The sequence below is a fragment of the Tenrec ecaudatus genome, unplaced genomic scaffold (assembly GCF_050624435.1).
Source record: "Tenrec ecaudatus isolate mTenEca1 unplaced genomic scaffold, mTenEca1.hap1 Scaffold_85, whole genome shotgun sequence".
Classification (NCBI taxonomy): domain Eukaryota; kingdom Metazoa; phylum Chordata; class Mammalia; order Afrosoricida; family Tenrecidae; genus Tenrec; species Tenrec ecaudatus.
The window spans coordinates 516,690-540,628 of record NW_027459694.1 but is presented as its reverse complement, the minus strand read 5'-3'; the positions used below and the strand labels follow the sequence as shown (position 1 = coordinate 540,628).

Below are 23,939 nucleotides of genomic sequence, written 5' to 3'. Positions count from 1 at the left end.
CAGACCAGCTCTCTTCCAAGCCCTAGCAACACACGTAGTTCAAAGATGTGCCTTGTGTGCCTGGTGTGCGGAGTGGTGATTCAGGTCGGAAAGCGAGTCCTTGCAGTGCTCTCAAGCACCATTCCTCATTCCACACGTATGGAATGTGCCTGACTGCTTTATTTATTATTATTATTATTATTGTATTTTAAAATCATTTTGTTGGGACATCTTACAAGTATAACATTCCATAGTTAAATCACATCAAACAGTGTTGTACAGTTGCTACCACAATCCGTTTCAAAACATTTTCTTTTTCTTGAACTCCTTGATATCTGCTCCCCATTTATTCCCTCCTTTGCCCACCATACCCCGCCCCAGGAAACCTTACTTTATTTTTTTCCATATCTTGCACATCCAATATATCCACTCACATACAATTCTGTTGTTCGATCCCATTGAGTGGGGTTATTCAGTCATCAGTGCTCTCAGCTCCCTGTTATCTCCTCCCCCCTTCCCGTACCCTCAGGGAACCGTTACTCCATTTATTGTTTCTGAAGGGTTATCTATCTTAGCTTTCATGTATCAAATGATATTAAATATACGATGAACCTACATCAAATCTGATATGATTAAAGAGGCAAAACAAATAAAAACCATAATCATAAGGGGAGGGAATATTAAGGAACTAGAGGATAATTATGTAGTTCATCAGCGCTATACCACACCCTGGATTTATCATCCCTTCCTGTGTCCCTTCTGAGCGTGACTGTCCAATTACCAGAGGGGCTGTGATTTCTGGGTCTCTACTACATCCATGCCCCTTCACATCAATTTGGTTGCTTATCTTTTGAACTTCTGATACCATTTCTCCTCAACACCTCATGATCACACAGGCTGGTGTGCTTCCTTGTGGGCTGTTTCTTACCTGCTAGTTGGGCACTTATTTAACTGCAAAGCATCTAAGACCCCATATGCTATTAATAACCAGGCACCATCAGCTTTTTTCAACCACATTTGCTTATGCACCCATTTTGGCTTCAGCAATCATCTGACCAGTTTATCGAGCAACACACAGACTTACTGCCATCAAGTTGATGCCAACTCATAATGACCCTATAGGACATGGGAGACCTGCCCCTGTGGGTTTCTGAGACTGTAACTCTTGATGGTGGTTTCAAACTGCTGACATTTCAGATCACAGTCCAATGCATAAACACCATGCCACCAGAGCTCCTACATATCCTGAAACCCAGCATTATTTGTGTGAGGAGGAGGAGGCCAATTTGAAGTCTTTAGCTAATAAACAGGCCATGAGGTGTGTCTGGCCACCTTCATACACAGTGAGGCTCATTCCCAGGCATCACACTGCCCAGAGGCATGTGTCACCAGGTCACCCCACTTCTTCCATCTCCCCACCTCCTCTATGATCCTGGCATCACCAGGAATAAACTTGAAGTGAAGTACAAGGGGGCCTTACATTCATGGACAATTCCATTATCTTTTTCTTCCGTGTTCTGGAGGTTTTTTGAAGTCCCTTCACACGATATCACTGCCACTTTGTAGGAACTTGAAGGGTGTGATGGGCTGCAGGAGCCTCCTGAGCAATCTGTTCTGGTGAAAGTGTGAAATGGTTCTAAATGAGTGTTTCCTAACGTGGGCAATGCTGCCCCCTGGGGGGCACTGGAATAATCCGTGGGAGCTGCCAAAGCAAATAACCTACACCCTATCCTGGATTAGGGATGGGCTATTGTATAAAAGTTAATTGCCAGAGGGTTGCTGGGTAACTATTTTTCTGAAAATTGGACAGCTGACCAAATAAGTTTGAGATCCTTTATTCTACATGGATACAACATAGCAGATCACCAGTGATGCGTGCTGTTGTACGCCAGTGCGGCAGGACTCCACCATCACTGCCTTTCCCTTGAAAAAGCACATGTAGAATCTGTGCTTTGTTGTCCCTTGGGAATAGGAAAGCTGTAAGAAACCTGTAATGTCCTCACTGAGCTAAGCTGAGATTTCCTCTTCTTCGCAGGCTTTTTCACATGCGTTACAGCTCCTACTCCAGTGAGCCTCGAAACGGAACTCATGATGGAGCAGGTGAAAGAACGTTACCAAGACGTCAAGAGCCAGCTGGAGACGAAGGTAGGTGTGAGGGGTGCCCGAGGGGGAGCCTGGGGCTTCCTTTTGTGCACAGAGAGCCGTGCTTAGTGCTGACCCTTCTCCAGGCAGCTGCCTTGGATTTCTCTGGTTGGTGAGCGGGGGCACTAAGAAGACAGTTTGAGGGAAATACAAGCAGAAATGACTGTCAGTGCCTGGCCCAAAGTCGCTGGGGGCTGGCATGCTGAGTGCAGCCCTGCCAACTGCTGTGTGGGAATTCACACCACCTACCTCATTCTTAGCATAACTTATCCTTGGCTTTGCCTCTTGTGGGATGCTGCATAGTTTCTCAGCCAGGATTACCCTGGCTGACAAGGTCTTCTCAGATGAAGTTAGCTCCTGCCTCTCCTTAGATGGTGACTAAGAGAATGTCCGCACACAGTTGCCATGTGCCGCGTTCTTTCTACTTTCAGGACTCAGAGAGCCAGCCACCCTGTTTCCACCGGGACCTCTGAGCTCCTGGGTGCAAGTTACTTACCTAAACGGAGCTTGCCAGCCAACGGCCAGACAATATCTTCTCCCACGGGAGGTTATCCAACTGGTCCAGACAAGGCTGTGCCTACATCTTGAGCACTGAGTCTTGGGGATGTTACCGCTGCCTTTTCATCCCTGACTTCTGCAGGCCTCAGCTCCTTGGCATGCCCGACAACCTTGCTGTTTCCATGTCATATTGTCAGGGGCTAATGTTTCTCTTTCCAGGTAAACTACAAGCAGGAAATTGAACTAATGAAGAAAAACTTTGAGAAGGAGAAAAGGGAAATGGAGCTTATGTTCAAAAGTGAAGTCAGCATGCTAGAGAGGCGCTCCATGCACAGTCTCAGGATGCCCTTTGCAGCCTGCAGGGGCAGCTGTGGGAGATAAGGAGTGGGGGCCCACATTGCCCCAAGGAGTTGGCCACCTTAGCTCAGTGGCCAGACGAGAAGCTACGCCTGAGACACCAGCACGGACTACCACAAATCAGGTCTGCTGCCCTGTTTTCTTCTGGGTCCTCCTTCAGTCTGAAGTTCTTCCCAAAAACCCACATTAGATATTTAATTCAGGAAATGACTCAACTGCAGTGCATGCTAAGTGGGTAGTTTTTCTCTGGCCACAGAGAGGAAGGTAGGAAAAAATAGGGCTTTGTATGAGTTGTTTTAACTTAAATTAGAAATATATATATTAAAACTTAAGTTATGAAGTAATTTAGTTTGTAGACTACTTTTAACACATTCATATTTATTTTCTGCCTCAGACTTCTCTGTAGCAAAGGAACAAAGTAGCAAAGCATCTTCCTTATTTAATGTCATGTTCTAATTTTCCAGTGCACGCGGTAGTATGTGGGCAAATGGAGAAAAAGGCTAAAAGCTCCTTTGCAATAGGGAGGCCAGTTATCTGCGAAGGTAGCTTTTCAAAGCTGTCCTAAGCGAAAGGAGCCCTGCTGGGGCTTTGGGTTAGCATCAGGCTGCTAACTACAAGATTGGTGATTCCAACCTCCCAACTGCTTTGTGAGAGAAAAACAGACTTGCTCCTCCAAGAAGAGGGACCATCTGAGAGCCTCGGCAGCAGTTTGCTCCATCCTGCAGAGCATAGGAGTTAGAATCGGTTTCATGGCAGCGAGTTGCTGTGTCATCACAAAGAAAAGCAATGAAAGATTTCTTTGGAAAACTGAGCGTATCAAGTAGGTTTCACTTAGTGGAATGATAACTGGTTGCTGCCAGCCCATGCCTATTTATCATGACCTCACTCTCCCACAGAGAATCTTGGCCCTCGCCAACTTGGACACCAAGCGGGCTAGAGCCCTGCTGACCAGACCTGCAAAGCCTCCTTGGGAAGCATTCTTAGCTGGGAACATGGCTCGGGTTAGAAGTGGCACTACGATGACCACAGTGGATCAAGCCATCTCCCGTGTCCTGTGACCTGGGGAGGTTGATGATCCCAGAGCCAGTCTGCCTTTCTGTCATGGTGCAAGGAAATTGAGGCAGCTTAAGTATGGGTGGTAAAGAAAATCCTGGACAACTGAATTGTACCCTCTTCTGTACCCTGCCTTTCTGTTCCCCAAAAGATGACCACACAGTGGCCTCAGACCTGGGCGTTGCAATAACACATACTGCCCGCTAGGATGATCCAGAGCTTCCTCCTGAGAATTTTGCTTCATAGTATCTGAACCTGTGAACTGTCTGGTAAAGGGCGGGCTACTGTCCAGAACACCTTATAGACCATTGCCACTATTCCCAAGCCCTTTCAGGCTCTAAGAAGCAGCAAAGGGACATGTCTGGTCCCAGGAGTTTCCTTAACTGGCTGGAAGGCTGCTCCCACCCCATTCCCACCCCATGTCATGATTGTGAGTCGAGCCATATTGCATGACTCTGATGAGCTGAGTTACTCTTGTTCTCCCAGGCTGACTGCTCTCAGCTGGGCCTCACTCCACCTCAGTGTTATTTTCCTGGGGCTTCTAAAGGCCTCTTTCCTAGATGTTTAAAATACTTTTTAGAGTAATTTCGACTAAAGGTACTTTTTTTTTTTTCACTAAACTTTAGGCCAGTACTGCCCAATACAGCTTTCTGTAGTGATAGACATATCTTGTGTTTGCCTGCCCATTACAGGAGCCACTGGCCACATGGGGTCACTGAAAGTGACTGATGTGACCAAGAATCTGAGCTTTGATTTTATTCCATTTTAATCCGTCTAAATGTAAATTTAGTCCCATTTGACAAGTCGTGTCTGCTGCATTATCAACTAGATCCTGTGCATGCACTCTCTGAGCGCAGCTGGCACGAGTAGCGAGGAGTTGTGCACTTAGAACGTGCGCTTGGGCAGGCCTTTCTAACCCTGTGATACATGTGACATTCGTGTTTCTGAGCCAGGTCCATGTGAAAGTTTCTGTAGAAAGGGGGCAAAGGCTGAACTGAGCCAGAAACTCCTGTGGATGGAAGCAGCGCACTTGTTACAGCAATGGGACTGTAAAAAGAAAAAGATGCTTCAGAGGCAACTGCAGCTAGTGACAGACATGGGAGCCCAGCTGGACTTGGACAAGGGATAGAGAAGAGAGGCAGAAGGAGATGCTAGCCCAGTGCAAGAAGCAGCAACGCAAGTTGGGTGGGGGGTGGAGGGTGGAGGGTGGCAGGGAGGGCTGATGAGTAAAGAGCAAGCTAAAATTTGCAAAGTGTTTGCACTTGAAAAGTTAGAAACCACATATAGGAAGCAATTAAAAGGGCTTTCCCTGGAGGCAGAGGGGCTGAAAGCCTTCTTGAAGGAGGGAAAGGCAACTGCCTCCAGGCCTGCTGAGGTCCACAGAAGTCAGAAAGGAGACGGGACCAGCAGGGTCAGAACGTGGAGAGGCTGAGTTCCTGCGTATGCCAGGGAGGCATCTCACTGCAGATCCTGTCCAGAGCCCGGTCCCGAGAGCAGCCCCACAGCCCAGAGGACCCTCTGCATAGCTCACTATCAGGGCCATCCCATCTTGGTGAATGATATAGAGGTGGCTCCTGCTCCTTTAGAGACATGGGTGATCTATGCTATCCCCTAGAGGGGCAAGGCCCATGTTCCTGGAGAAACCCGTACCTTTGGCTAGCAGCCTTGCTGGTCAGAAGCAAAGATCATCTGAGCAGCAGGAGTCCAAAGCCACAGAGCAGCCCTTACTGGACATGGCTGGACACAAGCTGCCCCTCTAGGAGCCTCTGTGTCTTGGAAGGTGAGCATGGGGTAGGGACCACTAGGACAGGACAGCAGAAATTAGAAGATGCTGTACCGATAACAGAAGGTAGAAACTGTGCTGGAGAGAGAAAAGAATGACATGAAAACCAGGCTCCTACAGCTGGAAGATAAGCTTCTGGCTAGGGAGAAAGAAGCAGACTCGAGAGAGAATAACAGGTTTGCCCTCTATCCATTCTTAAACAAGTGGAACTGAGTCATCTCAGTCCCTGATGACTTGATTGCATAACCCCCTTTCCTCCTAGCAGGCTGGTAGACTCGGCACCAGGAGAATACCACGTAGCCCAGGTGTGCCCAAGCTTACAAGCCCAGTCTGGCCTGTACTCGGGCCGTGGTGTTGCTAGGTGCTGTGTGAATGCGAAAAGAGAAATTTTCCATACAGAAACCCCCAGAACTTCACCAAGAGGACTGCTGTGGCTTAGACTCAGGTTTTCACTATCTCTGTCGGCAGGAAATCTGTGCTTGTCTCACGGGGCCCACGAAAGACTGCCCTGAACCCCATTTCATTCCTTTGGGGTCTCTGAAGGTCTCTGCCTGCCAGCTCCAAGCACCTTCCTTTAGTCCCACTGTGTGTATTTATTGAAAGTGTCCTTGGCGCAGATCTACTGCTTCGTGAATTCTGTGAGAGCCCCAAGAACTGACTGGGACACTCGGATGTTGGCCGCAGAAGCCAATGCCTTCTAGAGAAAGCTGAGCTGAGAGGGAGTTCTTAATTCCACCAGCTGGGCAGGCTGCTTGAAAGGCCACAGGTGGAACTGGCCTTCTCGCTTGAGGACTTTGGCTGGCAAATGCTCTATCTCAAAAGCCTGGGATATAGGAAGGCCTTTCCCAATATTTTCCATAGATGGACCCATGTCCCTGAGTGGCTTAAAACAACACAGATTTAATATCTTACAGTTCTAGACGCTACAGGTCAGAAATAGGTTAAAATTTAGCTAATTTCTTGACAGCTTAGTTGCATGTTAGCTAGAACTGAGAGCTAAATTGTACTCTAATCGAGGTGTCATCAGGGTTGTGCCCCTTCCAAGGGGTTCTAAGGAGAACCCATGTACTTACTTTTTCCACCTTCTAGAAGCCACTCACATTTCTTGACTCGTGGCCTCTTCCACTTTTCAAAGCGTCCAATGGCTGGCTGAATCTAAGGCTGTGCCTCTTCTGCCTCTTTCATTTAAAAGGACCCTAGTCTGTACAATAGGCCCACTAGAATAGTCCAGAATAATCTCATTATCTCACAGTCAGCTGATCAGCAGACTTAATTTCATCTTCAACTGTAATTCCCCTTAGCCATGTAACATAATATTCACAATCGGGAATTAGAACATGAATAATGTTTTACCAACTGCCATCGAGTTAATTCTGACTCATATCCACCCCAAAGGGCAGAGTAAAACTGATCCCTAGGGTTTGTGAGGCTATAAATCTTGATAGAAGCAGAAAGCCCCATCGTTCTCCTTTAGAGCAGTGAGTGGGTGGGTCTTTTAGCTGCTGGCTTTCCAGTTAGCAACCTAGAGTGAAATGCAGATGAATACAATACCAACTGCACCACCATGGCTTCCCAGAACAGTCTTTAGGAGGTCATTAATCTGCCAACCACAGCAGTGATCTGGATGTTTTTTATCTCTGATACATTCATGATCACATATCTTTGGTGTATTTAGGTGTGTATTTTTTAAAATATTCTAATGTTATATGCAATAAAAAAGTGTACTGCTATGATTTTATAAGAAATTGATCAGATCGTTTTACCAGCACCCAAAACAAGAAATAGAACCCTCCTGGATTCCCCACACATAGCCAGTATCCTGACTTCTAACTCCTTAATTTTGCCTGTTTTTGCACTTTATATAAAAGAAGCATACCATCCGTCCTTTCTTACCATATGTTGTTTGTGAGATTCTTCCATATTGTTGCTTAGAGCTATAGTTATTTCATTTGCACTTTATTTTTCATTCTCTTGCCTGCATTTTTCTACTGCTATGAAAGTTCTGGGTCAATGCAATATGTTTCTATGGAATGGAATTTTTTAGATTTTAAGATATAATAATGTTTACCTTTTTATTGACATAAGAAACAATGTGTCTTGTGCAAAACTCAACTACAACTCTTTTTTTTAATGAAGTTTTTATTGTGAATTAAGGTTTACAGAGCAGATCATACTTTAACACTCTGCAATTCATACATATTTTGATGCCATTCATTCATTCCAGTCCTCTTAATATGCCCTCCCTTAGTCCACGACTTCCCTGTTTTCTGTGTCCTTTTCTCCTCCTTTCCTAGCCTTCTGTCTTTGGGTGAATGCTCCCCATCTCATTTTAACGGTTGACTTTTCTAACACAGTAGTGAGTTGAAGTCCAGACCCAAGGGAGCACGGTCTTAGGGGCCCTACCAGACGCTGTCTGACCAGTAAGCCTGGTTTCTTTTAGGATTTTGATTGACAGGTTCTTCTTCTCTTTCCAGGACTCTCTAGTGTGATTTTATGCAGAGCTGGTGGTGGTGGCACCAGGTATCACCCCGTTCTTCTGGGCCCAGGATTGTGGAGACCGGTGTTCTCACTGTCCCTTCGACTAAGTGTTTTCCCTGTGTCTGTTTAACTGCCACCCCGCTGCTCTGCCCTGGACAGGGAGAGATCAGTCCTTGCACCCTAGACGGCTGCTCAGAGACCTTTAAGACCGCTGCTACTTACCAGATTAGAATGTAGAGCACTGTCTTTGTGAACTATGATATGCTAATGGATCATTTTGTCCCCTGCAACTATTGTGATACCACTCCCCCAAAGCCCAGTACCTTATTCCTTCAGAGTATCTGCTTATATTTAAGAAGTTGTCATAATTTTGTCCTCTGTTCGCCCCACCACATTCATGGATATATTTGCAGTAAAAGTAAATATACAAATACTCTCTTTTAAACACACACACACACACACACACACACACACACACACACACACATATATATGTTTGTAAAAGTCTCCTATCTGTTCAGCCTGTGTGTATGTCCAAGTACTCACTTGTAGATTCCCCAATCCCCCACTGTTGTAGGAATTTGAATCTAACAGTGTTTGCGTCTGTAGTTTCTCACTCTTGCAAACTACCGGTGTACTCGCCTGCCTGCCTCCATCGTTTCTCCTGTGTGTTGCATTCCCCTCCGCCCAGGCTATCACTTGCCTGTGTTCTAGCCGCACCTCCCCCCCCCTCCTTTCCATCCTCTGCAACCATCAAAGAATGTTTTTATTTCCATAAGAAAACTTACAGTTGATTTTTATAGTGGTGGTCTCATACGATATCTGTCCTTTTTGTTTTTGACTAATTCCACTCGGCGTACTGTCCTCCGTGTCCATCCCTCTGTGAGGGCTTTGCAGGTGCATCGTTATTCTTCGACGTTGCATAGCATTTCATTGTGTGTTTATTGCACCCAAGTTTGTTCATCCATTCTTCCACTGCAGGGCATTTAGATTGTTCCTGTTTTTTGCTATTGTGAATAATGCTATGATGAACATGGGTCTGTATCTATTTATTTGTGTCATAGTTTTTATTTCTCGAAGACACATACCAAGTAGAGGGATTGATGTGTCATGGTATTTCTCTTCCCAACTTTCTCAGGGTGCACCATACTGCCTGCCACAGTGGCTGCACCATTTCCCAGTTCCTCCGGCAGTGTATGAAAGTGCCAGTCTTTCCACACCCTCACCATCATTTGTTGTTATCTGTTGTTGTTTTTTTTTAACCTTCCAGTTAATTTGGGGGGTGAGGTCGTATCTCATTTTGATGTGTATTTCTCTAATGGCTAATGATTAAGAGCATTTCTTCATATATTTTTGCCCCCCTGAATGTCTTCTTTGGTGAAGGATCTGTTCACATCCTTTGACCATTTTTTAAATTAGATTGCCTATCTCTTTCTGTTGAGATACTCAATTTTCTGTAAATTTTAGAGATGAGTCTCTTGTCCAGTATGTCATTGTCCAATATGAAATTCCACAGCCTTTAGCTTCTCTTTTGACTCTTGGTGGAATCTCTTGACACACACAATTGTCTACGTTTTCGGAGCCCCTAGTCATCCATTGTGTTCTGCTCTGAGTGTGTTCTCCATTACTTCTGTGAGGGCAGTTACATACTTGGCTTCACATAGTCTCTTAATTGTTCAGCAGATAGGATGAGCAATCTTCAGTGTATCTGCGCTCCAAGCAGCCAAAAGTAGAATTCCACCTCCATCTAACACAGTGTACACACCTAGAATCAGTCTGTTTCCCATACTAGAGCCAGAGTGACCATTTCAAATTTCATGTCCCATTTATTTGACAGCCCTACTCTAAACCCTTTGCTGCTTTTAAAGTTCCCATGACTTCTTTTTCTCTATTTTTCCCTTAGTGCCCCATGAGATCAAATGAAGTCAGATGAGACATATTTGTGCTTGATACTAGAACATAATGCATAAGATAAGCATTACTTAGATTGGGAAAATTAGAATCTAACAAGATGCCAGACAAAGACGTAGTTGGGGGGATAAATATCGACATGTGTTCAGGACAGAAAGTATGGGTTCAAAGCTCATTAGGGATTTTTTTGTTGGTAAAAATACTTGCCTGTCATAAATCACTTGTGTTGTCTTGGCAGAGATTCTTTAAGAATTGTTTGTCAGGAAATAATGTGGCCCAGGGTAGCCTTGGTCATGGAGTAGATAGTGACACCTGCCTTTCTCTGCTGAGGTATTCACTGTGCATCAGGCAGCTCCATAAATCAATATGTGTTTCTTCCTCAGTTTTTCCTTCCAGTGATGACCTTGGAGTATAGCAGGTGACAGTCTCACTAAAGAGGAAAATGTGTGCATATATTTTAAGCTCTGGTCATTCTTGTTTCTTAGATCCCTGCCGGGATTCACTAGCAGGGAATAGCTTTTGGAATGCCCCAAGGTCTCACATTCAGTATTACGCATTGATACCAACCATGGGCACATGGTTCCCAACTTACTTCTGATTGTCAATTGTGCTTGCAGAGCCGAGCTACAGAGGCTTTCTGAAGAAAACACATCGTTGACAAATGAATTGGGAAGGATTCGGCAAGAACTTAAAGTTGCAGAAAGAACAAATGATGTACAGAGGTAAAGGCTTGTCCAGGTTCAACTTAGGACCTTTGAGCTTGTGACCCAGTTTTCACATAGCAGAATGAGTGGTTTCCTCTCAGTAAAGTGAGTGTAGAAGTTACTGAGATAGAAAGTGGGGCGTATTCTCAAATCAACCTCACTTTCCAGAAAGCCAAGAGTGGATGAACCTAATTGGTCTCTGACCATGACATGACACATATGTAAAGGGCCCTGGCCTACCTCCACATGCAGGCAGCCCCTCTCATACCTGAATGCCTGGTCTCAGACGTAAAAGGTAGAACACGTATGTATGTGGCAGCATTGACCACCCCACAGTGAGCAGCTGCTACACCCATCCTTCTTACCTCTGCCATCGTGGCATACCACCTTATTCCCTGTATGAAAGTACTCCGCATCACACCTGATGGTGAGGACAGGTGGACATAGTTTAGTACAGTGAAATGATCCTAGGGCCTTCCTAGACAAATACAATATCTATGTTCATGACTCAGTAATAATTTCAGGTGGACTTTTCACCACGGTTTATATTTGTATGTAGATATCGGCATTAGGGGTAGGTCTGGGCCCTAGGACACTGAGGCAGGAACAAGGGACAGGGAGTGGAGTGCTAACACTGGTCAGTGAGTTTTCACTGCTGTAGCCATATCCAAGGGCAGTCTGCCTTTTGATTTTTCTTCCAAATAAGAAGTTCAAGATAAAGTCAACTCTGACCTGCTGCGAGCATGGAGCATAGTTGATGGAGTAGCCATGACGGTCAGAATATGGATGGCAGGGGAAGGTACCAGCGGGGATTTGCATCATTACAGTTCTGAAATCCAGGAGGTCTTCCCTTGAAACCATTTTCTCCTAAGTTTACTACCAGACTCCATTCCCAGCAGATCGCAGTGAGGGTAAGATGGTTTGTGTTTGTGTTGCTGGGTGGCTAGTTCCATACTTTGCTAAATCCGTAGTAATTTGCTTGACTAAGGATTGCCACGGAGAATGCTCCTTTTGTACAATCTGGCAAAATCTTGCAAGCGAAAACTAAACCCACTCTCATTGAGTCTGTAGAGGGTTTCTAAGACTGAATCGTTAAGGGGTGTGGGAGGCTATACCATTGACCTTGGCAGTTACCAGCACAAACCAAGGTGACACCTGGCTTTGGTTTCACCCTCCCTGCTGAAAATTTTCATTTCCGCCTCAAAAAGAGTCACCTGACGAATCCCATCTGACCCTAGACCAAGGATGGGACCAGCCTTGTTCGCATGTAAAATGCATTGGAAAGGGGATTATTGGAGATGCAGTTAGTTTAAAATTTGGCACCTTGTCTTTTGATCTCTCTTAAGTTCCATTTTTAATTTGTTCCAGTTTTTAATACTTTCTGCTTTCTTTTCTAAATGTTCTTGTCTGTTTTACTTTGTTATTGTTAGTTGTTTCTGTTGTTTTTAAAGTATGTTTTCCTATAGATGAAGTCCAGAATAGGTGCATCTATACAGACCCTAACTGGATTACTGGTTCTTTGGGAGTTTCACACAGTTGGTTAGAAGGAAATGGAAAGCTAATAACGACGAGTACAAGAATGAAGAAAATGTTCCAAAACTGATTGTGGTGATGATTATACAATCTTGATATGATTGAACTATTGAATTGTATATATGTGAATTATGTATCAATAGAACTTTTTTAAAAATTAAAGAATCGCCTGAGAACTTTGCTAAAATATTGATTGTGATTCAGTATATTTAGGTCAAAAATTCAAATTATCAACAGGGGTTGGAACTGGAATGAATCGGTTTGAAGTCCTAAGGGTAAACTTTCCTAAATTCTTCTGGCTTTAGGAGCTTGGGATCAAGATTGAACCATCACCACTATTATCAATCATAGCAGTAGCAGTAGTGTAGAGGGATCTGGGCCGTAGAATATCAGGGGAGGTAGGGGTGGGCCTTTTTGTCCAAGCCATGGTGGACTGTTACTAGAAGAAGAAAACACATTAATTGGCAATGATATTGTTAATTTTGCTTTTTCAACAGGAAAGAAATTGATATTTTAAAGAAAGAGAAATATCAGGCCTGCCTTGAAATGGAAATGATCAACAGTCAGGTTTAGTATTACCACCTGATGTGAAGCTAATGAACTTTTCTTTCTCTCTTTCTTTCTTTCTTTAAAAACTATTTTCGAATATTATAGAGGACTTTGTTCCTCAACGATTTCAGAATGCAGTAACTACCTCCCTTGTCAAAAATCAGAAAGTTCGTGTGGATACATTACTGCCGTCAGGGATACCCCATTTTGGTGCTGCCAGCCATCCTGATAATTCTTAGAATCACATGTGGCATTTATATCATGTCTTCTTGTCTCTTTCTCTCGGTCTATTCTTTATTTTGGAGACCATGGCACTTTTGAATATTACATGCAATTGTTTTGTTCCGTGTCTTGAAGTTTGGGTTTGTCTAGTCATTGATAATAATTAGATTGAGATGAGGCTTCTTTGGCAGAAGTACAAGAGTAAGAGTTGTGCAGTCATCAGCACCATCAATGTCAGAACTCTTCCTTCTTCCACTCATTGTTAGCTTCCCACTTCCCGCAACCTTCCTGCCATGCCCCTAGCCAACTATCACTCCAGTTACTGTCTCTAGAGATTTACATAGCCTGGATTTCATACACAGAAAATCACACAAAGCACAAACAATGACAAAGCAAAACAGAGAAAAACCTCAACCAAAAGAAAATATAAAATGTTAGAAACTGCCACCAGTTAGAACCTCCTTGGGAATTCAGCCAGTCTCAGCCAGAATCTTAACAGTGAGACACACTTTCACATAAACTAACAAGTACTAGCAGACCCCTTAAAATCCCCTTTTTTAATTTATCAGAAAACCACTATAACCAGAACACCACTTATGATTATTTCTGTCACCTAAATCCTACTCATGTATTCCTATCTCCTATTCCTTCTACCCAGTCAGCTCTATCATTTCTTCCTCATCTCAACAGAATACAATTTCCAGCCCCTATCTGAACTTTCTCCACTAACCCAAAGAGCAAGTCCTGCCCCTCCCTCCTCCACCTACTCACACACAATCCAGAACCTTACATACCATCTACAGTTGGATCACTATGCCATGCAAACAACAGTCAGCAGTAGTAACCACAAAAAATCAAGATAAACAAAAGTCAACAACTGAAGATTACGCAACTTCATTGGAATACACAGAAAGTGAAGACCTTAAATTACCAGAAAGAGAATACAGGTGAATGATGTTTGTGACCATACAAGAGATTTGGGGATCAATTCTGAAAAAAGGAAGAAAGTGTGATACTAAAAACCTCACACCCCAAAGAAACCGAGAAACAAAACAATGAGATAACAGAATTAAAAAACATTGTATGAGAACTGAGCAATACCGGTGTTCATCGCAGCACAGTTTACAATTGCAAGGAGTTGGAAACAACCCAAATTTCCATCAACAGATGAATGGATTAAAAACCTATGGTACAGATGTGCTTTACATAATTGATGTATGTATGGATTGTGCTAAGAGTTGTATGAGCCTCTAATAAAATGATTTAAATAAAAACTATGGTACATTCATACACTGGAGTACTACACATCACTGAAAAGCAGTGATGAATGCATGAAGCACCTTGCCACATGGGAAAAACTGGAGAAAATGATGCTAAACAAAGTAAGCCAAGCACAAAACACAAATACAACATGAGTCCGCTGAGGTAAACTTAAAAAAAATGCAAAAGGGACATAAGGAAAAAGCTACTGTATACAAACATTCCTGGGGTGGTAGTATGGCAGGGGCCAGACCAAATCCAGGGATACATATGTTAGACAATTAAAAAGGTTGGGGGGGGGGAAGAAAATGAAATAAATGGGTAGCTGGGGAACAGGGAACTAACCCATCCAAAGGGAGGGTCTTGTTCATATCGTCGCCGGGAAAGAAGGACCAGACTTCTACCCCATGCTCCAAGATGTGAATGCAACATACTGGCATGAAGCAAGGAACCAGTAGAGAGGTCTGAGGGGTTGGCCCCAATCCCAACTACATGGACAGCAGCCCTTGCCCCCAGAAGAAAGTACTTCAGAGGATAGCATTGAAGCTACAGCTCCGAGAGAGGGACATGTCTGATCAGAGCAAATCGAAGCAAATGAAGGGGGAGGAAGAGAGACTGGAGCACATCCTGGCCCACCAAGCCTTAAGGACAATATCCCCACTAAGAACAGCCAATGCACAGAGAGGACCATATGGCTGGTCCCACTATGAGACAGGACATCCCCCACTGACCCATAGCCCTATAGGGGACAACACTGGAGACACAGTGTGGGAATTAGACCGATCTGACCCCACCACACTGAGGCAAAACATGAAGGGCATGCAACAGAACAGCAAGGGAAGCAGAGCAAGGAAGTCCCGAGGCATTATCAAAAATAGACTTTGGGTTCAGAGCATGGCACCCCATCAGGCTCAATCAGCAAACACTCGCAAATGTCAACAAACAGACCTTGAACTATTGACAGGCTTTTCTTTTTTTTTGTCATTTGTTTTTTGGTGGTGTTGTTTTGTTTTCTTTTGTTGCTTTGTTTTGTTCTGTCTTGTTTTTGTGTATATTATTATCTCTGCAGGTCTATCTAGATAAAATAGGTGGGATAAACAATCTGGAGGAGAAAACAATGGGACTGACAGTTCCAGGGGGACATGAGAGAGGGGAAGGTTGGGGAAAAGAAGTGGTTAACAAACCAAGGGACAAGAGAACAACAAGTGATCCAAAATCAGTGGTGAGGAGCGTGTAAGAGGCCTGGTAGGGCTTGATCATGGGTAATGTAACCGAGAGGAATTACTGAAACCCTAATGAAGGCTGAACATGAACAAGAGCAAAGTAAAAGGAAATAGAGGAAAGAACTGCAAGGCACATAGCATTTATAGAGCTCTAAATATAGGCATGTACATATGTAAATATATTTATATATGATGATGGAGAAATAGAACTATGCATATATTTATAGGTTTAGTATTAAAGTAGCAGATGGACATTTGGCCCCTACTCAAGTACTCTCTCAATGTAAGAACACTTGTTCTATTAAACTGGCATTCCATGATGCTCACCTTCCAGACACAATCACTGAAGGCAAATGTGGTGAAGAAAGTCAATGGTGTCGGCTATCAAAAGATATAGCATCTAGAGTCTTAAAGGTTTGAAGGTAAACAAGTGGCCTTCTAGGCCAACCAAAGCCCACATGGAAGAAGCACACCAGCCTGTGTGATCATGAAGTGTCAAAGGGATCAGGTATCAGGCATCAAAGAACAAAAAATAATATCATTGTGAATGAGGGGAGTGCAGATTGGGGACCCAAAGCCCATCTGTAGGCAACTGGACACCCCCTTACAGAAGGGTCACGGGGAGGAGATGGGCCAGTCAGGGTGCAGTGTAGCAATGATGAACATACAACTTTCCTCTATTTCTTAAATGTTTCCTCCCCACCACTATCATGATCCCAATTCTATCTTACAAATCTGGCTAGACCGGAGGATGTACACTGGTACAGATAGGAACTGAAAACACAGGGAATCCAGGATAGATGAACCCTTCAGGACCAGTGGTGGGAGTGGCAATACTGGGAGTGTAGATGGAAGGTGGGGGTAGAAAGAGAGAACCAATTACAATGATCTACATATAACCCCCTCCCTGGGGGATGTACAACTGAAAAGTGGGTGAAGAGAGACGTTGAACAGTGTAAGACATGACTAATAATAATTTATAAATTATTAAGTGTTCATGAGAAAGGGGGGCAGGGAGGGAGGGTAAAAAATGAGCTCATACCAAGGACTCAAGTAGAAAGCAATGTTTTGAGAATGATGAGGGCAACAAATGTACAAATGTGCTGACACAATGGATGTATGAATGGATTGTGATAAAAGTAGTATGAGCCCCCAATAAAATAATTACTCCCCAAAAAGAACTGAACAATAGAATGGAAGAAAATGAAAATTGAATCTATGAACTTGAAGACAACCATGCAGACTTCAGCAAATGAGAGAAACAAACAAAAGAGTAAAATAATCTGAAGTAAACCTGAGGATGATGTGAGAAACCATGAACAGAAGTAATGAATGTCTTGTTTGGAATACCGGAACAGGAAGAAACAAACAAATCTACATATAAATTAGTAAGAGAATTTGTGGAGGAAATTTTCCCCAGTACTATAAAGGAGGAGATAATAACCATTCAGGAGACAGAGAGAACTCCAAGGAGGTTAGACCCGGGGGGTGGGGGTAGGGGACATGTATAGGAGGGCATCAGGACATATGATAGTCAAAATATTCAACTTCAAGGAAAAGGAGAGAATCTTGAGAGCAGCTAGAGAGGGAAAAAGTCACCTTCAGAGGTAATCAGATTGGAATAAGCTCAGAGCTCTCAGCAGAAAATATGCAGGAAATAAGAAAATGGAGCAACATAGATCAAACTTTCAAAGTAAAAACCTGCCAACCAAAATCCTGTATCCAGCAAAGCGATATATCACATATAAAGAAGAAATAAAGGTATTCCCAAACAAGGAAATAGAGAATTCATAAAAACAAAACCAGCATTGCCGAAAACACTAACCATATCTCTATGGTCAGAAAATCAACAGCACAAAAACATTATGAGATCGCCACAGTCCGTGCTTCTTTCCAGAAGTCAACACACTAAAACAACACCCAAAACAGTAGATCTAGACGGGAAACAAGGACATGAATAGATTCCTCCCTCCCAAACACAGATAATACAATATGATAGTAACTCACCTGCATTTGGAATTAATACCAATGAAAATCAATGGGCTAAATACCCCAGTCAAAAGACAGAGTAGCAGACTGGATTAGGAAACAAGATCCATCAATTTGCTGCCTTCAAGAAACACACCTCAAACTCACAGACAAAAACAGACTGAGAGTCAAAAGATGGAGAAAAAATTACTAAACCAATGACAATGAAAGGAAGACCTCACACAAATAGAAAACTACAAGCCAATATCTCTCATGAACATAGATTCTCAACAAAATCCTGGCCAGTAGAATTCAACAACATATCAAAATAATAATAATACTTCATGCCCAAATGGGATTCATACCACCATATAAACAAAATATAGAAGAACCAGATGATCATATTGATGGATGTAGTAAAAGCATTTGACAATATCCAACACCCATTCCTAATAAAAACAATAATTAAATATAAGGAAATTCTTCAATATACTAAAGTCCATGTCTTAATATCCAACAGCCAGTATCATACTGGATGGAGAAAAGCTGAAATCATTGCAATTGAAAATGGGAACCAGACAAAGATGCCCATTATCCCCACTTTTATTCAGCATTGTGCTAGATCCTAGCCAGAATCAAAAGGCAACAAGAGATTAAGGGAGTGCAATTGGGCAAAGAGAAATTAAGCTCTAGTTATTTGCAGATGGTATGATTTTATAGAGAGAGAAAAACACAAGGTCTCCACAAAACCCTGTTGGAAATAATTGGAGCTTGTTTCAAATAAGCACCCATCTAAGTGAGATGTCAGTAAACTCACCTGGAAGAAGCACACGATCATCGATGATCCAAGGATTATCAATTATATAAACCAGATCTGAAGAAGGGCGTGCTGTCAGAGCTGAAATTTGTGAAATTCTGGTGTTCACAAAGCTATGGCTGACAGTGGGAGCCCAAAATACATGTTCAGGTTCTCCACAGGGAATAAGCCTCCAGTGGCCCCCCTCTGACTATCACTGAGGGATAGGAATAACCTGGTTATCAGGCAGCTGGTATTGGAAAGACGATTATAGTAAATTAAAATGATAAATAGGGCTTGAATGGTTAAAATCTTGTTATTTGAGCTCCCTTTAGATACACTTTGACTTTTATCTAGTTTTTAATATTTTCTGGGATTTGCTGTTGTTTTCTAGATTAGGTCTTATCTCTGCTGTATTTTGTTATTTTGGTACCTTTCTTGATTCTCTGTTATGTATCTTTCTGTGTTTGGGGGTTTATCAAACCCAGATTGGGTGAATCTGTAGAGGTAATAACTGGAGTAAGAGTTCTTGGGGTGTATTGATGGGGAGGAAAGAGGTAATGGGGAGCTGATATCACGTAGTATGAAAAGGAAGAAATTGATTATATGCAGTAATTGCACAACGCTGCTTGATCTGATAGAGCTATTGGTATGATGTCTGGATTATGCCCTAATAAAATGATCTGGGAAAAACATAAATTTTAAAAAATCAATTTTCATTTACATCAGGGCTATCACATTTTTAACAAAACTCAAGTGAATATTCCCAAATTAATTAAGTTTCCCCACAAGTTTACAGGAATGCTGCTGCTCCACATAACACAATACTTTTTAGCGTTTTAATGAAGGTCGGGAAGACCTCAAAGATGAATTCAAGGCAAGTCACCTCAGAAGGCTTTGGAGACTCTCTTTCTGGGTTTCAAAGGAATCCTCTTTATATTTTCTCAAGGATGATCACAGAGACTTCTCAGGAAGACATCTGAAGAGAATGGAAAGCTGCGCTGGGGAGGAGGAAGAAGGACAGGAAAATGTACCACGGCGTGTGTTCTGTTACGGCGCCATACCTGCTCCTCCTGGAGGGTAGCAAGGACTGTCTGACGAGCTCCTCATTGGGAACGACCCATCCACCTGACGCAGCCTTATCTGCCTTCCACACTGCTCTGTGTTCCCAAGCTCAGAGGACATTTAAAACGAACATGATTTGCATCCCTTGAACATGACAAAACTCCCATTTGACATGACATAAATTGAAGAGTGAGAATTCTTTGGGAAATGAATAGAAAGATGAAAACACTTCAGAAGCATATAGGCATAGATAAAGATATGACATGAAACAGTAGCTTCATATTTTGATAGTTTTGTTTAATTAAGGTTTCTTTTTTTAATCATTTTATTGGGGGCTCATACAACTTATCACATTCCATACATACATTCATTGTGTCAAGTACATTCATACATATGTTTCCATAATCATTTTTAACAAGTTTCTATTATAAAATGCTTTTATACTTACCCTTGTGTGTGCGTATTAAACCTACAAGGTAAAAATGATATGATTCTGCTCATTGCTGAACCATAGGTATTCACACCAACGTGGGAATACCTTGGAACTGTGGTTGATCTCTCCCCTGAAAACTAATTGTTGTGAGAAAAAAAGAAAGGCAATCCAACAAAAATGTAATTTGATTCTTTTAAATTGTAATTTATTGAAAGATGCTCCTGACCAGTGGTTGACAGTAACTGAAATCTCTATGGTGAAAAACTGAGAAATTTTCTAGCAACTGTTGGAACACACGGCCATTTGTGTATACACCAAGAGGACATCTGTCAGACACTCTAATTTCCTGGCCCAGTGGTACTGAGAATATCAACAACTTACTGCCAGATAGATTTGGATATCAGGGACAGGTCAGAGGTCCTTTTGAAGAGATTCATATGCTTTAAGTTTCTTCCTGCCCCCCCCCCTTAACACGATGTTTTAAATAACTTAGATAAAAGTGGGAGGCCTTCAGAACAGTGGTTTGAATGTTCTTAATGGTCTAGATGTATTCTCACTTCTTCTCAGGAATAAAGCAGAGTTCTCAACTTCAGCATCATTGCTGTGTGAGACTGGATAAGTCTGTATAGGGGCTGTCCTATACACTGTAGGATATTTAGTAGCATTTCTACATGTCAGTAGCCACCCCTACCTACCCCAATTATGACAATGAAAAATGCCTCCAGATGTTGCCACGTCCCACAGTGAGACAAAATTACCCCTCATTAACCACTGAAAGGATCTGCTGGGGCTTCGTTTTTGTTTTCAATCATTGTTTTACCCTTTTTTGCTCTAGAGTCAGAAATACAAGGATCAGTTATCTCAGCTCAACCATAGGATCCTTCACCTGGGTGAGGAGGCCTTTGTCCACAAGGCTCAAAATGAGAAAAATCAAGTACCCGTTCAGTTGCTGACACTGAAGATGGATCGGGCTGGTCACCAGGTGAAAGAGCAGGTGAGTGGGCAGTGCAGAGTGGGAATATGAGAGCAACAACTTAAAGATATGGAGACATACACTGCCCCACACATAGCCAGGAAGCCTAGGGGAAAAGAACATGGAATATCATAGTTTTTTATAAATCTGCTTTATTTAGAAGAGTAGCATAAAGGAATTAAATCTTAAAAAGAGAGTGAATTCCTACAACCTTTCTGAAAAGACAAGTTGAAAATATAGATAGCAAGAGCCTCAAGAATCTCATTATAAGAAGTGAAACTTCACTGTTTGCAAATAATATGATTTTATATATTGAGAATCCTAAAGGGTCCACAAGAGACTAGCTGGAAGTCATAGAGGAGTTTAGTAGAGTAGCAGTATACAAGAGTAACAATTGACTTCTTCTATACCAGGGATGGGGGTACAGAAAAAGATACCAAGGAATCAGTATCCTTTGCAAAAGCTGAAATACCTGGGAATAAACTTAACCAAAAACCAAGACTTGTACGAAGAAAACTATAGAACATTACTATAAGAAGCCAACCGGGATCTACACAAATGGAAGCATATTCCGTGTTTGTGGATCAGAAGACTCAGTATTGTGAGAATGTTGATACTATCTAAAACAATCTACAAATAAAATGCATTGCCGATCCAAATTCTAACATCATTCTTCAAAGAAATGGAAACACTGATTATTAACTCCATATAAAAAGGGAAGAAACCCAGGATAAGCAAAGAACTCCCCAAGAAAAAGAACAAAGCAGGTGATCTCACATTACTTGACCCCAAAACCTACTTATACAGCCACAGTTGTCAAAACAGTCTGATACTGGTATACTGATACATGCTCCCTGTCACTAGCCACCCAGGAAATGCGAGTCAAAATGACCATAAGATCCCACCTAATGCCCATAACTAGCCCAATTAAAAAAAACAGAATGTGAAAGGGAGGATAGGGCGGAGGTAGGGGGAGGAATGAGGAGCTGATGCCAAGGGCTCAAGTAGAAAGAAAATATTTTGAAAATGATGATGGCAACAAATGAACAAATGTGCTTGACACAATGGAAGGAATACAATAAGTTGTACAAGTCCCCAATAAAATGATTTTTCAAAAGAAACAGAACAACAAATGTTGGAGAGTGTGTGGTGAGATAGGAACTCTTATCCCCTGCTGGTGGACTGGTAAATATGTACAGGCATTCTGGAAGGCAGTATGGCGATACCTAAAACAGATGGCAACTGAACTACCATATGATCCAGCAATACCATTGCTGGTATGTACCCCAAAGAAATAAGAAGCAGATCACGGACAGATGTTTCCCTCCCCTATGGTCATCACAGCAGAGTTCATAGTAGCAAAAAGCTGGTGGGTGGGCAGGAAGAAGCTGGAAACAGCCTACATTACCATCAGTACAAGAGTGGATAAAAACTCTGGTACATACATACAATGGAATACATCCCTAAAAACAACAATGAAACACCTCAAGTTGTAGAGGCATCTGGAAGATATTATGCTGAGTGAAGCTAGTCAAGCACAGAAGGATAAACACTGTGTGAGTCCACGATAATAGGAACATGCAGCAGAACGGGCACAAGTTCAAGTGTGCAGGCCATCCAGTCGTCTGGCTGGGGACCAGGCAGGCCGCTAAAGAGCCACACATCATCTGCTCAAAGTAAGTATCATGTAGGTCACTTGGCCGAAGGTCACCTCATGAGAGCTGGAATCAGATGGATGGGGTCGGGTTGATGCTGGTCCCTGAGAGGTAGCCATGTGGATTTGGGGTGAGGTCTCCCAGAGAGGGAATCAGCCCTGTCAGAGGAATGGGGCTTACTGATGCGAGGGGCAGCACAGGAAAGAAGAAAGGCAATGGTCAAATTTGGGGGAACATAGGTGCATGCCTGTTGAGGGGAGAAGAGGGAGGGCTGACATTGTGGGGGAGGGGTGTCCAGTGAGGTTGCTCTTGGGAGGACCTGATGCAGAGGGGTTAAGTGGAGAGCAAATGCTTTGAGAGTGATTAGGGCAAAGAATGTATGGATGTGCTTTATACAATTGATGTATGTATATGTATGGATTGTGATAAGAGTTGTATGAGCCCCTAATAAATTGTTTAAAAAATAATAATAAATTTTTTTAAAGTTGTATGAGCCCCTAAAAAAATGATTTTTTAAAATACTGTAAAAAAAGAAACCAAACTTGACCAACAGTTACCATGGGTGAAGGGGAAAGATCTGTTGCTTTGGGAGCATTGAGTTTCTGTCACTGTGGTCGATAGTTTGAAAAAGGATAACAATGATAGTTGTACAACATGAAGAATATTATTGAGCCTCTTCTCGCTCTGAATTATACAACTAGAAGTTGTGCAATTGGAAAATATTTCTGTATATTTGTGCCACAGTTAGAAAAAAATAAGTACATGAATTACAATGAGTACAAGGAAGAAGAAAAAGGTTTTGAATTAAATATTGTAACAATTGGACAACTTTTCTTGATCTGATTGAATTGTATGACGTGGGTGAAGTGCTAATACAACTGTTTTAAAAGATGTGATGCAAAACAATAATATGGATTATTCGGGAGAACATGATGCTGAGTGAAATTAGTCAATCACAAGAGACAGATATTGTATGAGACCACTACTGCAAACGGTTTTCATATTGAAAAATAAATAACGAGATAGAAAGAAACTCCATGTGGTTACAGATCAAATCAGGTTTTCTGGGATGTTAGAATTACAGAGTCAGATCATGACCAAGAAAGCCCCATGGAGCACTTCGACTCTGACAAATACATGTGTTGCCCTGAGTTAGAACTAACTCCACAGCATCAGTTTTCGTTATTAACTGCTGTCTCTTGTTCCCATTCAGGATGACGCTTAGGGTTGCCCGTAGGCATGCCCTGTACCCAAGATTAAAGTTTCATGCAGAATAATTTCACTGCCCTTAAAATTCTCTGCTCCACCTGTTTGTTCCTCTATTGTTCCTTGAACTCCTGCTAGTCGCTGACCTTGT

The 23,939-nt window shown here is 42.5% G+C and overlaps 1 pseudogene; it reads left to right on the top strand.

The window, feature by feature from the left end:
• The window catches only part of LOC142436912 (ninein-like protein), an 88,885-nt pseudogene extending 67,907 nt beyond the window's left edge, over nucleotides 1-20,978 (top strand).
• The last annotated feature ends 2,961 nt before the right edge of the window (nucleotides 20,979-23,939 follow it).